Consider the following 14,569-nt stretch of genomic DNA (forward strand, 5'->3'; position numbering starts at 1 on the left):
TCTCACTAATTGCTGCCTGCAAATAGATGTCCAGGGCCAGGCAGTTGAGGACCTTGTCAAGAAGATGAAAAAATTGCACACCTTCCCATGCAAGTTTGGCATGGATGGAACCCTAAAAGCCTTCTTGGGGAATGGTTCTCAGCCTTTGGTAGGTTTAAAACCCTAAAAAGAGAAGTCTTACTACTGCTAAGAATTTGCTTAATAGGTTCGTGTTTCTTGCCACTATTAATGAACAGCATAAGGATCATGACAGAGGCCACAGTACAGCAATGAACCACAGCCCATGTATACCTTGCCCACCACTATGAGGCCTCCCCTTTAGGGTCAGATAAAGAATGTGAGACTCCAGTATAAAATAAATTCTAAATTTTCAAAGCGGGGAATGTGGAAGGAGGGGCAGGCCCCCTTTTGGTTTAGAAGGAAGAAACAAACAAAAAAAAATACAAGGAAAAGGAGCCAGCTGAGGTAACCTAGCCAGCCAGTGATAAATTATCTATATCCCATAGTTATAATACAAAAGAAGAACACCAAGATCTGTATGTAACTATGACCAGTGATCTGGAAACCCCTTACCCCTTGCTGACCCCACCAAAACTTTCCCTTCCCTCTCCTTGAGTCCTGGGAAACCTTAAATACAGAAATCACATGCCCATTGCTTAGATACTGTAAAGGTATATAACCTGTAAGAAAATCAATTTCAGGGAGCCTGTGTTTTGGAGCTACAAACTCCACATGCTCTACCAGCTTAATAAATTCTTCTTCTTTTATTGATTGAGTTATCTGAGTGTCTATCCTTCATCAGGTCACTTCCTGCAACAAAAGGACATGTTTACCTTTCTTTCATAAGCATGCATAAGAAGTGGAATATTATACAAATGATTCCATTTTAAAAACAGATTAATAAGAGTAGTAAAACCTTATATATCAAGAATATTGAACTTTATAATTTGAAATAATTTCAATACCAATAAGTTGAATTTATCATGACAGGGTCTATGAGAAGGCTTTCCAGGATACATTATTAAAGTTGTTAAGTTGATTTCACAGTTTTACATAAGTCCACTTGTTAAATTAATAGTTTAAATAGTTGCAGAATATTTACAGTAGTTAAAGAAATACACACTTTCAAACACCTCTTGAAATTATTTTTTAATATTTTACTTATTGATGTTTAAAGAGAGAGAGAAAGAGAGAGTGAGAGAGAAAGGGAGGGAAGAGCAGGAAGGATCAACTCGTATGCTTCTTATAGGTACCTTAAGCAGGCCAGCCCAGAGTTTTGAACTGGCATCCTCAGTACTCTAGGTCAAGGCTTTATCCACTGCACTACCACAGGTTAGGCCTCCTATATTTTAAAAGCTCTATTATAAATGCAAAACAATTGATAACATCCTTGCAAATCACTTTTATTTATAAATGAAAATATCTGTGACACTTAATTTAAGATTTTAACGAATTATAGTGAACCTGTAAGTTTGATAAAAGACAAGCTAAGCCTAACAAAATATGCTTAAATTTTAGGATTGTGAATAAATAGAAATGTATGGAATACATCTAGGTATTTAGTCTAAATATCTAAACCTACTTCAATATTTCATATAGAGTGCTTACTAAAAATAGATTAATGCATTTTACTTTTAGTGAGAGTAGGAACAAGAAAGATTTGGAAACTAGACTTAAGTTAAATAAAAAATTAATTAATTAGAATGCTTCTGTTGCCAGTCCCCTTCTGAAGACTCAGCTCGTCTAATGTTATGATTTCCATAGAAATCAATAGCAGTTTTATATTTTCTCCTGTTGATTTGGAATTATATAAAAACATTTAAGCTGTTTACAGAGATGCACCTTTCTCATAACTAATGTATACCAAAATGCTGCTTTAGAAGAAAAAAAAATTCAAAACCTTTGAAGGTTTACTTGCTAACTGTAAAGCCAGTAACCATGGCCTTCATCACAGCCACCTGGCCCATGCAGGTTCGTATTTGATTCAGACAGATGGTAATGAAGCAGCAGAGCCAAGAACTGGTGGGCTATTTTCCTTTATTCTAGACTCGTACTGACCAACAAGTAAAACAAACACATGGGGCACCAAAACCCATTCACACATTCTCCGGCTCCACAACCAGGAGAATCTTTCTGTTTTTTTCCGTAATCAAAGGCCCACTAGCCTCACTCAGTCCCCTCAGATGCCTCCAATCTTGACTGTCTCCTCCCCTCCAACTATGTGTCCTCTCTCCCCTGGAACAACATGGTCTCCTCCTCTCAAAATGGCCTTCTAACTCCTCCTTTTAAAATTTTATGGCAGGACAACTCCCTCCCCCAGCATAACCAAGCCACTTCCCAAGCATAAAGGTAACCAGCAGCCCCACATGGGCAGCGCCATTTTTAATTAAAAGTGAGCAAAACCAAATAACACAAATTCTACAAATTTATTTGCCCAACACTAACAAAACTTAAAACAATATAAAGAAACAAATATATAGGTAGTATGTTATTTATTGTTTTTCTTCCAAAGTAACTATTCAAAATAGAAAAGGCAATGAAAGAAAGGGCTAGTGAATGATAAAAAAGTAGGAACAATGAGTTAAGGGATGTTGTTTTTGTTTTTGAAAGTCATACATTTGATTCCTCACATTCAGTTTACACCAAAATGTTATTATTTCATTCTCTGTAGTTATTGGTCAATGAGTAAGGTTAGCAAACAATTCCTGAAGATGCATTTAAAATACAAGGTTTTGACCCTGGATGAGTTGCTTGGTTAGAGCATTGTCCTAATATAACAAGGTTGCAAGTCCAATCCCATTAGGGCACATAGAAAAGAATTCACTAATGAATGCATAAATAAGTGGAACAACAAACTGATGTTTCTCTCTCTCCCCCTCCCTTCCTCTCTATACTACTCCCGCCTGTTGGGAACTACTAGTGTCACATGGAAGAACTCTACTCAAGACAAATTTATGTCAAGGTGGGGGTGGGGTGGAGTAGGGAGCTGGGGGGGGGGAGGCCTTCCAAAGAAGGCAAAGAAGACCTCCTGAATTTCCTTCTCCCTTAGCTTTTATTGATCAAAATCAGAACAAAGGTAACAGTATTACAAGGGAGGGAGACAGGTGATAAGGGGAAAGAATGATGAAGGGCCACTTTGCTGACATGAAGAAAGGACTATTTTGGGTCAGTAAATTCTTTTTCTTTTGCTAATTAACAAGCACAAAGAAAAGGGCAATCTAGAACTTCTAGGCCCGGGGTCCCCAAACTACCCCTGCAGGCCGCATGTGGCCCCCTGAGGCCATTTATCCAGCCCCTGCCACATTTCCCAGAAAGGGCACTTCTTTCGTTGGTGGTCAGTGAGAGGAGCACAGGATGTATCCTCATCCTATGCTCCTGGAGTACTGTATGTGGCAGCACCGCAAAGTGCGGCATCGCTCACATACAGAACTACTTCCAGTGACGCGGGACGCACGCGTCACGGCTTCGGAAGCTTGTCATATCACTTGTTACGGCTAGCAGTGACAAATATGGAATTGGACATTGACCATTTCATTAGCCAAAAGCAGGCTCATAGTTCCCATTGAAATACTGGTCAGTTTGTTGATTTAAATTTACTTGTTCTTTATTTTAAATATTGTATTTGTTCCCGTTTTGGTTTTTTACTTTAAAATAAGATATGTGCAGTGTGCATAGGGATTTGTTCATAGTTTTTTTTATAGTCTGGCCCTCCAACAATCTGAGGGACAGTGAACTGGCCCCCTGTGTAAAAAGTTTGGGGACCCCTGCTCTAGGCTAATTTTCTAAAGCCTGTTCACATGCATTCCTTTGTGTTTGCACAAAGGTCACTCATACAGCTTCTTGGTGTTTGCACCAAGAGACATTCACTCAGGGCTTTTAACTAAAGCTCCTCAATCCAAGTCAGAGAGAATTCAAAGTTAGATGGGTGACTCCCTACACCTCTCTTTCCCTTTTTATCTCTCTAAAATCAAGCAATAAATATAAAAAATAATTTTAATACAAGCTTTCTTGCCTGCTTCCTCCAACAGAAACATGTCAGACACAGCCTTCTTTCCTTTAAATTTTAAATTTAAAGTGTGTAAGGCCAATGGCCACAGCCACCATCACAGCTGCCTGGCCTGTGCAGGTTCACATTTAATCCAGATAGATCATAATGAATCAACGGAGCCAAGAAATGGTGGGCCATTTTCCTTTATTCTAGACTTGTACAAGCCAACAAGTAAAAACAAACACATGGGGCACCAAAACCCATTCACATGTCATCCAGTTTCACAACCAGGAGAATCTTTCCGGTTTTTTCCTAGAATTAAAGGCCCCCAGCAGTCTTATTCACCTCTGTTCCCAATCTCCTTCCCTGCACTAACTGGCTTCTCCTTCAGCATTCTTCCATTTTGGCTGGCTCTTCCCCTACCACCACATGGCCTCTCCTTTCTCTACAGCAATGTGGTCTCTTCTTCAAAATGGCCTCCTAGTTCTTTCTTTTAAAACTTTTTGGCAGGACAAACCCTTCCTCCAGCACACATTAGCATAGCAAGCTCCTTCCCAAGCAGAAAGGTAATTAATACTATCACCTAGGCGATGGCCATCCACATGGGCATCACCATCTTTAATAAAGTGAGGATAAAATTACAGTTTACAAACTTATCTGCCCAACAAAGTGCTTGCTCCTCCTCTTTTATCAAAACTTTTAGACGAATATATACTGTCTTTGTTACATATTCAAGTAATCCAGTCACTGTGCCTAAAAAATTTGATTATTAAGCAACTTAAACTCACAAAATAAAGACTCAACTATATACTTTTTCCCTACATTATTAATGTCACTCTCCTAAATGAATTGTTTTATTTCCTATTTCATGACATAGTTAGGTAGACATGTCTTTAATTACAATGTTACTTTTGTATTTGAGCATTGAACATTTTAAGAAAAGTTGCTAATAAAAAAAAGCTATTCTCCATTCAAAACTCTAAAATAGCCTTTTAGAGTTTCATGGAGCTCATCATTAAAATGAAACTCTAATTGATGATTTAAACATTAATTGGTGATTAAAACTTTGATGATTTAAACATTAAAATGACTTGCTACTCATTATTAAAAATGAAAGTTTAGTATTTTACATGAGTTGTAAAAATTCTTAAGAATTGACTAGAAGCATAGATGTGTCCAGAATACACATACATAAAGGGAGATTAGTGTTTATCTGTATGGTTTGTAGACAAATGCTAGTTGTGTCTTAGATGATACTGTTTAGTATCTATGCTGATTAATTGAAATGAATACTAATTAGCTTAAATAAAAGGAGAGATGAATTATCATAAAATAAAATAGTTGGAGGTGCACTTCACCTTAAATATCTATAGATGGTGCCAATATGACGTTTAAAATCTCCTAGAAGCTACCTAAAATTTGAATGAATATACTTATATTTATTTATCGTCATTGGTCTGAAAAACTCAAGCTATAATCAACAAAATATAATTTTAATTCTTAGTTGCCAAGTCACAAATATTTTATTAGACTTTATGAGCCTCAGTCATCTTCTGTATTAAGGACCCAGAAGTAGAATATTGCAGCCTTGACAAAAAAATTCCAAAAATTAGTAAACTCCCCCCAAATTAATATTAATTTGTTATGTCTTTCCTCACAAACAGACCAAAGTAAAAAAATAAATAAATAAAAAATAAACCTTACATGGTATTTACATATAGCCCAATAAAAATAGATTTTAAATGCTGAGGAAACTTTCAAGATTAACTATCTTCTCCCTCCCCCCATCTTGGTAAGGATACTGAATCCCAAGGTGGTAATAATGTTTCCATCATCTCTGAGCTGGTTAATAGTAGAAAGAACATTAGAAAGCAAATTTATTAGTCCTAACCCACTGTCTATGCCACCTCCTGAAGAGTCTTACTTGAGTCTCTCACTTTCTCTCTCTCTCTCTCAGACTCATGGAAAGCTTAAATTTTTTTCTTCCTTAAACATCAAAGTTGTAATTTAATGACTTGGACAAACTTAGTCAATACCTCCAATTTTCCTCAAGTTGATTTATTAAAAAGTGTAAAACTAATCTGTTTCCAAAGGGCTTATATAATTCTTTTTTTTTTTAATATTTTATTTAGAAAATTACATTTAACAGGGTGCCGTTGCTGAATAAGAGTACATAGGTTTCAGGTGTGGACAAAATGGGCCACATGCTGAACCTGACAACCCCAGGGAAAGCCTGCATGATGTCCTTACAGACTCAGGGACCTAAAGTAAACACACAGAATGGTCTGAAATTGAAACTTTTTTACTAAAAACTGTTTATGGTAGTGTAGGGCCAGTAGCTGCAGCCACCATCACAGCCACCTGGCCCTACCAATTTAATTCGGAGAGATGGTAATGAAACATCAGAGCCAAGGGCAGGTGGGCCATTCTTTATTCCTGCTCACAACGGGCAAATACACACAGCTGGAAAACACTTCCCTTTCCAATCAGTGCTCCCAAAGCCACTGACTTTCTCAGGTTTTTGTTTTTGTTTTTTTTGGTTTGTTTTTTTGTTTTTGTTTTGGGTTTTTTTGTATTTTTCTGAAGTTGGAAATGGGGAGGCAGTCAGACAGACTCCCACATGCACCCGACCGGGATCCACCCAGCATGCCCACCAGGGGGCAATGCTCTGCCCATCTGGGGCGTTGCTCTGCTGCAACCAGAGCCATTCTAATGCCTGAGGCAGAGGCCATAGAGCCACCCCCAGCGCCTGGGCCAACTTTGCTCCAATGGAGCCTTAGCTGCAGGAGGGGAAGAGAGAGAAAGAGAGGAAGGAGAGGGGGAGGGGTGGAGAAGCAGATGGGCGCTTCTCCTGTGTGCCCTGGCCGGGAATCGAACCTGGGACTCCTGCACTCCAGGCCGATGCTCTACCACTGAGCCAACCGGCCAGGGCTCGTTTTATTTCCTAGAATCAAAGGCCTAACAGTCTCACTCAGTCCCCTCTGCACGCCTCCATTTTGGCTGCCTCTTCCCTTGCAACCAGGTGGTCTTCCTCTTCTCTGCAACAAGTGGTCTCTCCTAAAACGGTCTCCTAGCTCCTACTTTTAAAACTTTTCGGTGAGCCCTCCCCCAGCACACAATAGCATGACCAAGCCCCTTCCCAAGCAGGAAGGTAATTAATATTATCACCCAGGCAACAGCCATTCATGTGGGCAATACCATCTTTAACAAAGTGAGCATAAAAATTACAGTTTACAAATTTATCTGCTCAACAGATGGGTAGTCATGTCCTAGGGAATTAGTCTCTATCTGAACAGGTTTGCTTTGAAGCCTGTCTATTGCCTTTTACATCTGCAATCTGCAATAATGTACCTGATAACATGCTTTTGAGGTGTGGGTGCAGTCTTCTTTATCTGCCCCCTGAGGGCAGGCATCCTACTAGAGCAGGAACCAACAAACCCTTTCATTATTATTATTATCATGTTAATTCACTTAGCCTGTTTTGTGCCTCCTTTTGTAAGAAAGGTTTTAGTGTATACATTTTCACTTTTATCTAATCCCAGAGATTCCCCACCCCCAGTTTTGCTTTCTCCCACCTCCCTAATTTATCACTAGTTAATTTCATGTAACCCCCTTATGTCTTTTTTTTTATTCTAATATATAAAATAAGTCATGAAACTGCCATTTTTTGGAGCATTTTCTCAATCCATTGAGACATTGCTTACTGGCAATTGTTGACAGTTTGGCTTAAATAAACTCATAAAAAATTCTTACAGGCTTGACACAAGTAAACATTTCTATAGCATTTGAACTGTTGATTAGGTTGTATTCTCATCACCCAAAGTCAAATCCTTTTCTGCCACATTGTATTTGTCACTCTTTACACCCTTCTCCTCACCCCTTGTCCTTATTTCCCTCCCCTATGTCCCCCTCCCCCTGGTAACCACTTCACTTTTATCTGTCTCCATGAGTCTGTTTTATGTCCCACCTATGTGTGAAATCATACAGTTCTTAGCTTTTTCTGATTTACTTATTTCCTCAGTATAATGTTCTCAAGGTCCATCTATGTTGTCATAAATGGCACTATTTTCTTTTTAAAAATATGTATTTCTTAATCCCATGGTGGCAGTGCAGAAGAGCATAATCTGTTCTTTGTTGATTAAAAAAAAAACACACTAATACAAGAAGGGAAAGGAAATGACCACCTAGCAGTAAAATGTATATTGTATACTAAATGTAGAGAATCTTGTTTTAAAATGTTAATATTTCCAACAGACATACAAAATAACTCTAATGTTATTAAATTTAATATATTAAACAATCTGCCAGATGACACCTCAACTTTGCTAATTAGAGTGTATGGTAAAGAGAAGAGAAGAGAGGAGAGAAGAGAAGAGGGGAGGGGAGGGGAGGGGAGGGGAGGGGAGGGGAGGGGAGAGGAGAGGAGAGGAGAGGAGAGGAGAGGAGAGGAGAGGAGAGGAGAGGAGAGGAGAGGAGAGGAGAGGAGAGGAGAGGAGAGGAGAGGAGAGGAGAGGAGAGGAGAGGAGAGGAGAGGAGAGGAGAGGAGAGGAAAAAGAAAAGAAGAAAAGAGCATCATGTATGTTGGGTTTCAACCTGCTTGGAAGCTTTTTCTAGATGTAATCTGAAACTATCTAGATGTAATCTGAAACTAGAGCCGTACACAGAAAGCAAGGAGAAACTGAGGAGACAGGTTGGTAGGTGGCAGGTTTAATAAACAAGAGAACTTATTTGTGAGGCTGGTCTTGGGTGGCCACAAGATGAGAAGTTTTTCGCATCCACCCATCAAATCTTAAAAGTTTATATAGAGGCCTCAATGGGATCAGTCACATACACAGGAAACCCTAACAGGATTCAGTCACGTACCCAGGCCATATGGTCTTATCACCACATTACTATGTATCTAAGGGCAATGTCACATGTGGGGAAAGCAAGCAGAATGCACATTCCAAGCACTGGGGAGAGAGGGGCAAACCTCCAGTTGCTCACAGGTCAAACCAGTAGGTAACATCTTTTGATGACCTCCCCTAACAATGTATTCTGCACACAAATTTCTAACCTTCCATTTGCTGCGATGAATGTAGTCTTACAAACAAACAAACAAAAACTCAGAATATTGATTCTTGTGGCAATATAACTTTATGCTATTATTTCTCCATCTCTGCTGAATGTAGTTTAGAATTAGTTTCCCATCTCATAAATTTGATTTTTAGCTACGACCTGCTTCTATGAGGACTTCATCATACATTATATTATTCATGAAAGTTTTTGTTCACTTTCCTCCAAAAACCATATAAAAAATTTCTTCACACATGTAGAAAGAGGAAGAAAGAGAGAGAACCCCCTTTCATTAGAGAAATGAAATAAAATAAAATGTCAACTATTAGTAAGATTGTATTAAAGGAAAATAAATATTCATAGTTTTCAAAATATTTTCTAAAAGTTAGAGTTCTGTCCCAAATTGACCAACCTGACTGATTCTTAGATATTTTTAGAGATATATGCTTTTTACCAAAACATCCCTTAGGTAATCATTTTTTTCTTTCTTTTTTGTTATTTTTACTTACCTAAGTGAAGATTAATGACACAAAAACAAGAGAGGGAGAGAGAGAGAAGATTAATGATACAAATAAAATTGGACAGTTTACATTATCCATCTTGCCAAAAAAAGTCTTTTCAAGCTTGAAACTTAAATTGCTTTGAAGGTGATTTGTTATATACATTTTAATAACTGGCATTAGATCAAAGTTACAAAAACAATATTCAGCATAAATACTTTTTATTCAGGAAACTGGACTGTTTCACTTGAAAAAAAGTGTCCACTTAACTACTAGCCTTTATTTTCACTTATCTTCTTGTTAGAGGAAATAGTTGCGCAGCTTTCTTTTTATGGTATAAGGAAACAGAATAAGACTTCAATAGTAAAGATAATGGCTTGCCATAGACCCTACAAATCAGGAAATAGAGCAAAGCTTGTTATCTATGTGGCAAACCCCCTTGAAGTAGCTGTGATGTTTGAGTCCAATAGAATAAACCTGAAATTTTACCCTGATTTCTTTAGAAGTGACTGCTGGACATTTTGTTAATGAGTACTGCATGTAAGCCATTTTGGAAACATTTAGATAGTATATACTAAAAGGAATTCTTAAATAAAATGTACTTTTTTTGTTTGAAAGTTAAAATATTTTGTTCTACCTGGACTATGAGTAACCAGAAAGTATTTTTAATGAAAATACCATTGATTAGAGGGCAGGGAAAAGCATTCTTCTTTTGTTTCTAACATCTATTATGAATTGTTGGTCCACAAACATAGTTTTGGAAAGTGACTTGCCATTCAGACAGCAGCAGAGAGTAATTTGCCCTTACTGTCCATGGAACAGCAGGAGGATGTGCTGCAGTCACTTTCTATTGCTGTTTTAAAACATTACATTTTCTGGAAAGAGATAAAAGTACTTTTTTTCCTGAAAAGGCTGGCCAAAATTAAATTGTAAGATGCTAAGGGACTACCAGGTAACTATTTTATTTAAGTTTCCAATAGGCTCAGTTTTACACCTGCTCAATTTTAGCAACTGATGCATACAGCTTAGAAAGATTGAGGTGCTGGGAAGTTGGAAGAAAGCATTTTGGAACTCTACCATAGCACTATTCCATGCTGCAGTAATTTCTTTTCCCTCTTTAGAAAGTCAGAAATGTGAGCAGTTTCTCAAACTTTAATAAATATAAGAATCATCTGGGGGTATTTGGATTTTTAAGAATTTAAATTTCTCACCACCCCACATACACTTCGATTCAATGGGTCAGAGTCTTGGGATCAGGAAATAATTTTGGTGTAAATGGCCCAATGACTTTTCAGTTCTAATCCCTAACCTCTCTGCTGCCAAAACAGCTGCCGAGATGCTAATGCTCTTTTGCAGCCAGGTCCAGTGGTTCCATGACCTTGGCCTCCTATCAGATATACCGAGAACGCTTGGAAGACTCAACCCAGACAACGTGAGTCGGGTAGTCCCAAAATGAATCTGAAATACTGAATGAGAAATCCCAGAAATACCTACCAGTAACAAAGAGGGAGGAATTGTCTGCAGTATGAAGATAAGACTATAGCTAGGCAAAAGAGAATTAATACCACCTAAAAAGTCAAAGTGGTACTAAAATATACTTAGGTGTATTTTTTCATCAAAAGATGAAAGGTATTATTTCTTATTTATATTGACATAAATACACATATAGATGAGTGAACTTGAAAGCATTGGTGTAAAGTGTATTAATCTATATAATCAGCTCCCAAATCAAAAATACAGACCATCACCAATGGCCCTCATCGTTTTCCAATCCAGGTATTATGCCATCAAGGGAAACCAGTATCTGACTTTAAAATATATATATAAATTAATATTTCTCATTTTTATACTATCTATAAATGGAACGATACTATATGCAGTTTTTTGCAAGCTTCTTTCTCTTAACATTATGCTTATGAATTTAATCTATATTATTGCTGACAGTACAAACAACTCATTCACATTTCTACAAGATGGGGCAAAAGTAAGTTTACAGTTGTTCGTATGAAAAATAATACAATAATTAGATAATAATGCAAGAATAAACTCTGTTTTGTGTACTCACAACTGTAAACATACTTTTGCCCCAACCTCTGTTCAGTTACCACCCTGAGTATCTATTCATGAGTTATATTATTGATTGATGTTTTTCATTTTAGTCATGCTGTTACCCATAAAGCTTTATCATATCCTGGATTAGTTTACCTTTCTGTTATTACTAGTAAATTTAAACATCTAATTATAAGTTTACTGGCCATTGGAATATCCTTATTCATGAAGTCTCTTAAAACCTTGCCAATTTTTATTGGGTCATTTTTCTTTTTATTACTCATTTGTGGGAAGTCTTCATATATTCTTACCGAAGTCTTTAGTCATACATATGAATTGTGACCATTTTCTGCCAATTCATAGTTTGCTTCTTCACTTCATTTTTGGTGTCTTTTGATGAGCAGAAATTTTTATATTTAATTTAATACAATTTTCAAAATATTTTCTTTCAGGCTTAGTAATTTTTATGTCCTGTTTAAGATTTCTTTATCTAATCCAAGGTCACAAGAATGCACTTCCATGTTTTGCTGTAAAATTCTTTTTGTTTTATTTTGAATATCTATTTCAGCAATCCACATAGAATTGACTTTTGTATATGGAGTGAGGTAAAAGACAAGTTTTTCTCTGTGTAGTTATCTGTGTACTCAGAACCATTTATTTAAAAGATAAAGCATTATTTTCCATACATGCAGTGCTTTTTAATATATAAACCAGACAAACATTGTTTATTTCTGACCTCTTTATTCTGTTATATTTGAAGATTATCCTGCATAAAATCACCCTTATTTATTATAAGTATATTAATAAGGGGGTTTTCTTATGGTTATGATGTTAGTGTGTTTAAGTAAGGAATTTTATGTGAGAATGAGCATATGGAGCACATGTATTTGTGTGTGCACTTGTAGGTGTATGTTTCACAGAGAAACATGGGCTTTATTATTTTAATTAAAAGCTATTTAATTTTAGAATAATCCAAGATACAGAGTACATAGTTTTAGTGATAAAAACTGTTTTTAAGAGCAAGAAAGTTACTTTTAAGTACAAAACTTCCACATGAAAGCATATGTAATGCAGTGATTTTCAACCTTTTTCATTTCATGACACACAAACTACTATAATTCTGTGGCCAGCACACCAAAAATATATTATACTTTTCGCCAATCTGACAAAAAATTAGCTATAATTTTGATTCATTCATACTGGACAGCTATTGTTGTGCTGGCTGTTATATTTTTTTTACTTGACACTCTAAGGGAAAAATGGTCAGAGCCCCTAAGTACTCAGGTATTGCATGTTTTAAAATTCTTGCGGCACACCAGTTGAAAACTGCGATGTAACTGATTGAAAATAGTAAGGCTAGCTATGGTAAGTTTTTCCCAATACAATGCTAATATTCCTTTTGAGGCAGACCCCTTATCCTGTTAACTGATGAACTGTTATTGATTTTTCCCTTACAACACATCTAGCCAAAAACCTACCAAATAAAGAAAAGTGGTCACGTAATTGATTACACAGTTAGTCTTAATGAAAAATATTTTAACTTGCAACAATACAGAAAATGTTTCAGATCATTTATAAATCCATGTTTACCAAGTGGTTTGTTGAGTCTCATAATAAAATAAGATAAAATTCATGAGGCTGTTAAGTATAAAAAATACAGTCTGTAAAAGCACTCATTTGTAGATTAGGATTTAGAAAATTGAATCAATTCTTTAAAAAATAAATCAGGAAAGCCCTGGCTGGATGAGTCAGTTGGTTGGAGCATCATCCCGAAGCACAGAGGTTGCTGGTTCAATCCCCAGTCAGGGCACATACAGGAATAGATCTATGTTCCTCTCTCTCTTTATCTCTCTCTCTTTCTCTCTCTCTCTCTCTCTCCCCCTTCTCCTCTCACTAAAATCAATAAAAAGAATTAACAATAATAAAATAAAATAAATTAGGAAAGCAATCTTGCTTAGATTTTTTTAAAAAGTAGGGAGAGTAGAGAGATTGAATTAATTCTTTTGAGTGTTTACTATAATTACTTTCAGTAAATAAATTATCAACTGCTCACTTTACTTTGGGGGGTAAAACCAGTAATAATATATCCTGGCATTTAAAAAGTCAGATGTCTGACATGGTCAGGTTCTCTAGAAAACAGAATCTGAAGCAGAGGACAGGCTGCAAGTGCTTTGTTGGAAGTACCCTTGAGACTAACCTTTCCAATACAGTGAGAGAAGCAGGCAAAAGAGCTCTGATCTTGTGATTTGAGGTTTCAGTCAATCCCATAGGGAATTTTGAAGCTGAGATGCACTTCAGAGATATCCTCAATTTACATAAGGGCCTAGGCCTTTGTACTTGTGCATAGACCAGTAATTGAATGTAAAAAGCACCTACAAAGAGAGTATAGCCATGTCTAAAGCAGTTCCTTTTGTTGAGGGCAATTTAAGGGGAGTGATTTAACTCAGCCATTAGCAGGCAACACTCCTAACAGGTAAGGAGATGAATGCCTTATCCCGGGTGGATGCTATGGCATCTGGCACAGTTCAACATTACACCTTTCATAAAGCATTGCACAGATTTTATGTAATAAATTCAGTCCAAATACAGCTCCTCTAGGGTTCCGATTGATCTCATTTCCCAGGAAAAAATACAAGAAAAAGAATAGTGGGACAAACTATAGTCCCTATAGCTGCAGCTAGTTTCATGGCTGACTACCATCATTTCCCTCCTGTACTGTCACCTTCAGGTTAATCACACCTTTGGCAAGTAACTCTTCCTGTCTAGATGGCTTAACTGATGGACAGATTGAGATTTTTCAGCCCTGAGGTCTGAATTCCTGAAAACCATGCCCCTCTCAGTTCATGGCTGCTGACTTACTGTCAAAATCCATCAGGGGAATACCAATAGGCAGCTCTAGTGGATCACCTGGGTCCCAGTTATACTCTTCCTCCGACTCCACTGTGTAACAACAGCCTCACCTCCTTCTAACTTACAA

This window comes from Saccopteryx leptura, chromosome 4, assembly GCF_036850995.1.
Source record: "Saccopteryx leptura isolate mSacLep1 chromosome 4, mSacLep1_pri_phased_curated, whole genome shotgun sequence".
Taxonomy (NCBI): domain Eukaryota; kingdom Metazoa; phylum Chordata; class Mammalia; order Chiroptera; family Emballonuridae; genus Saccopteryx; species Saccopteryx leptura.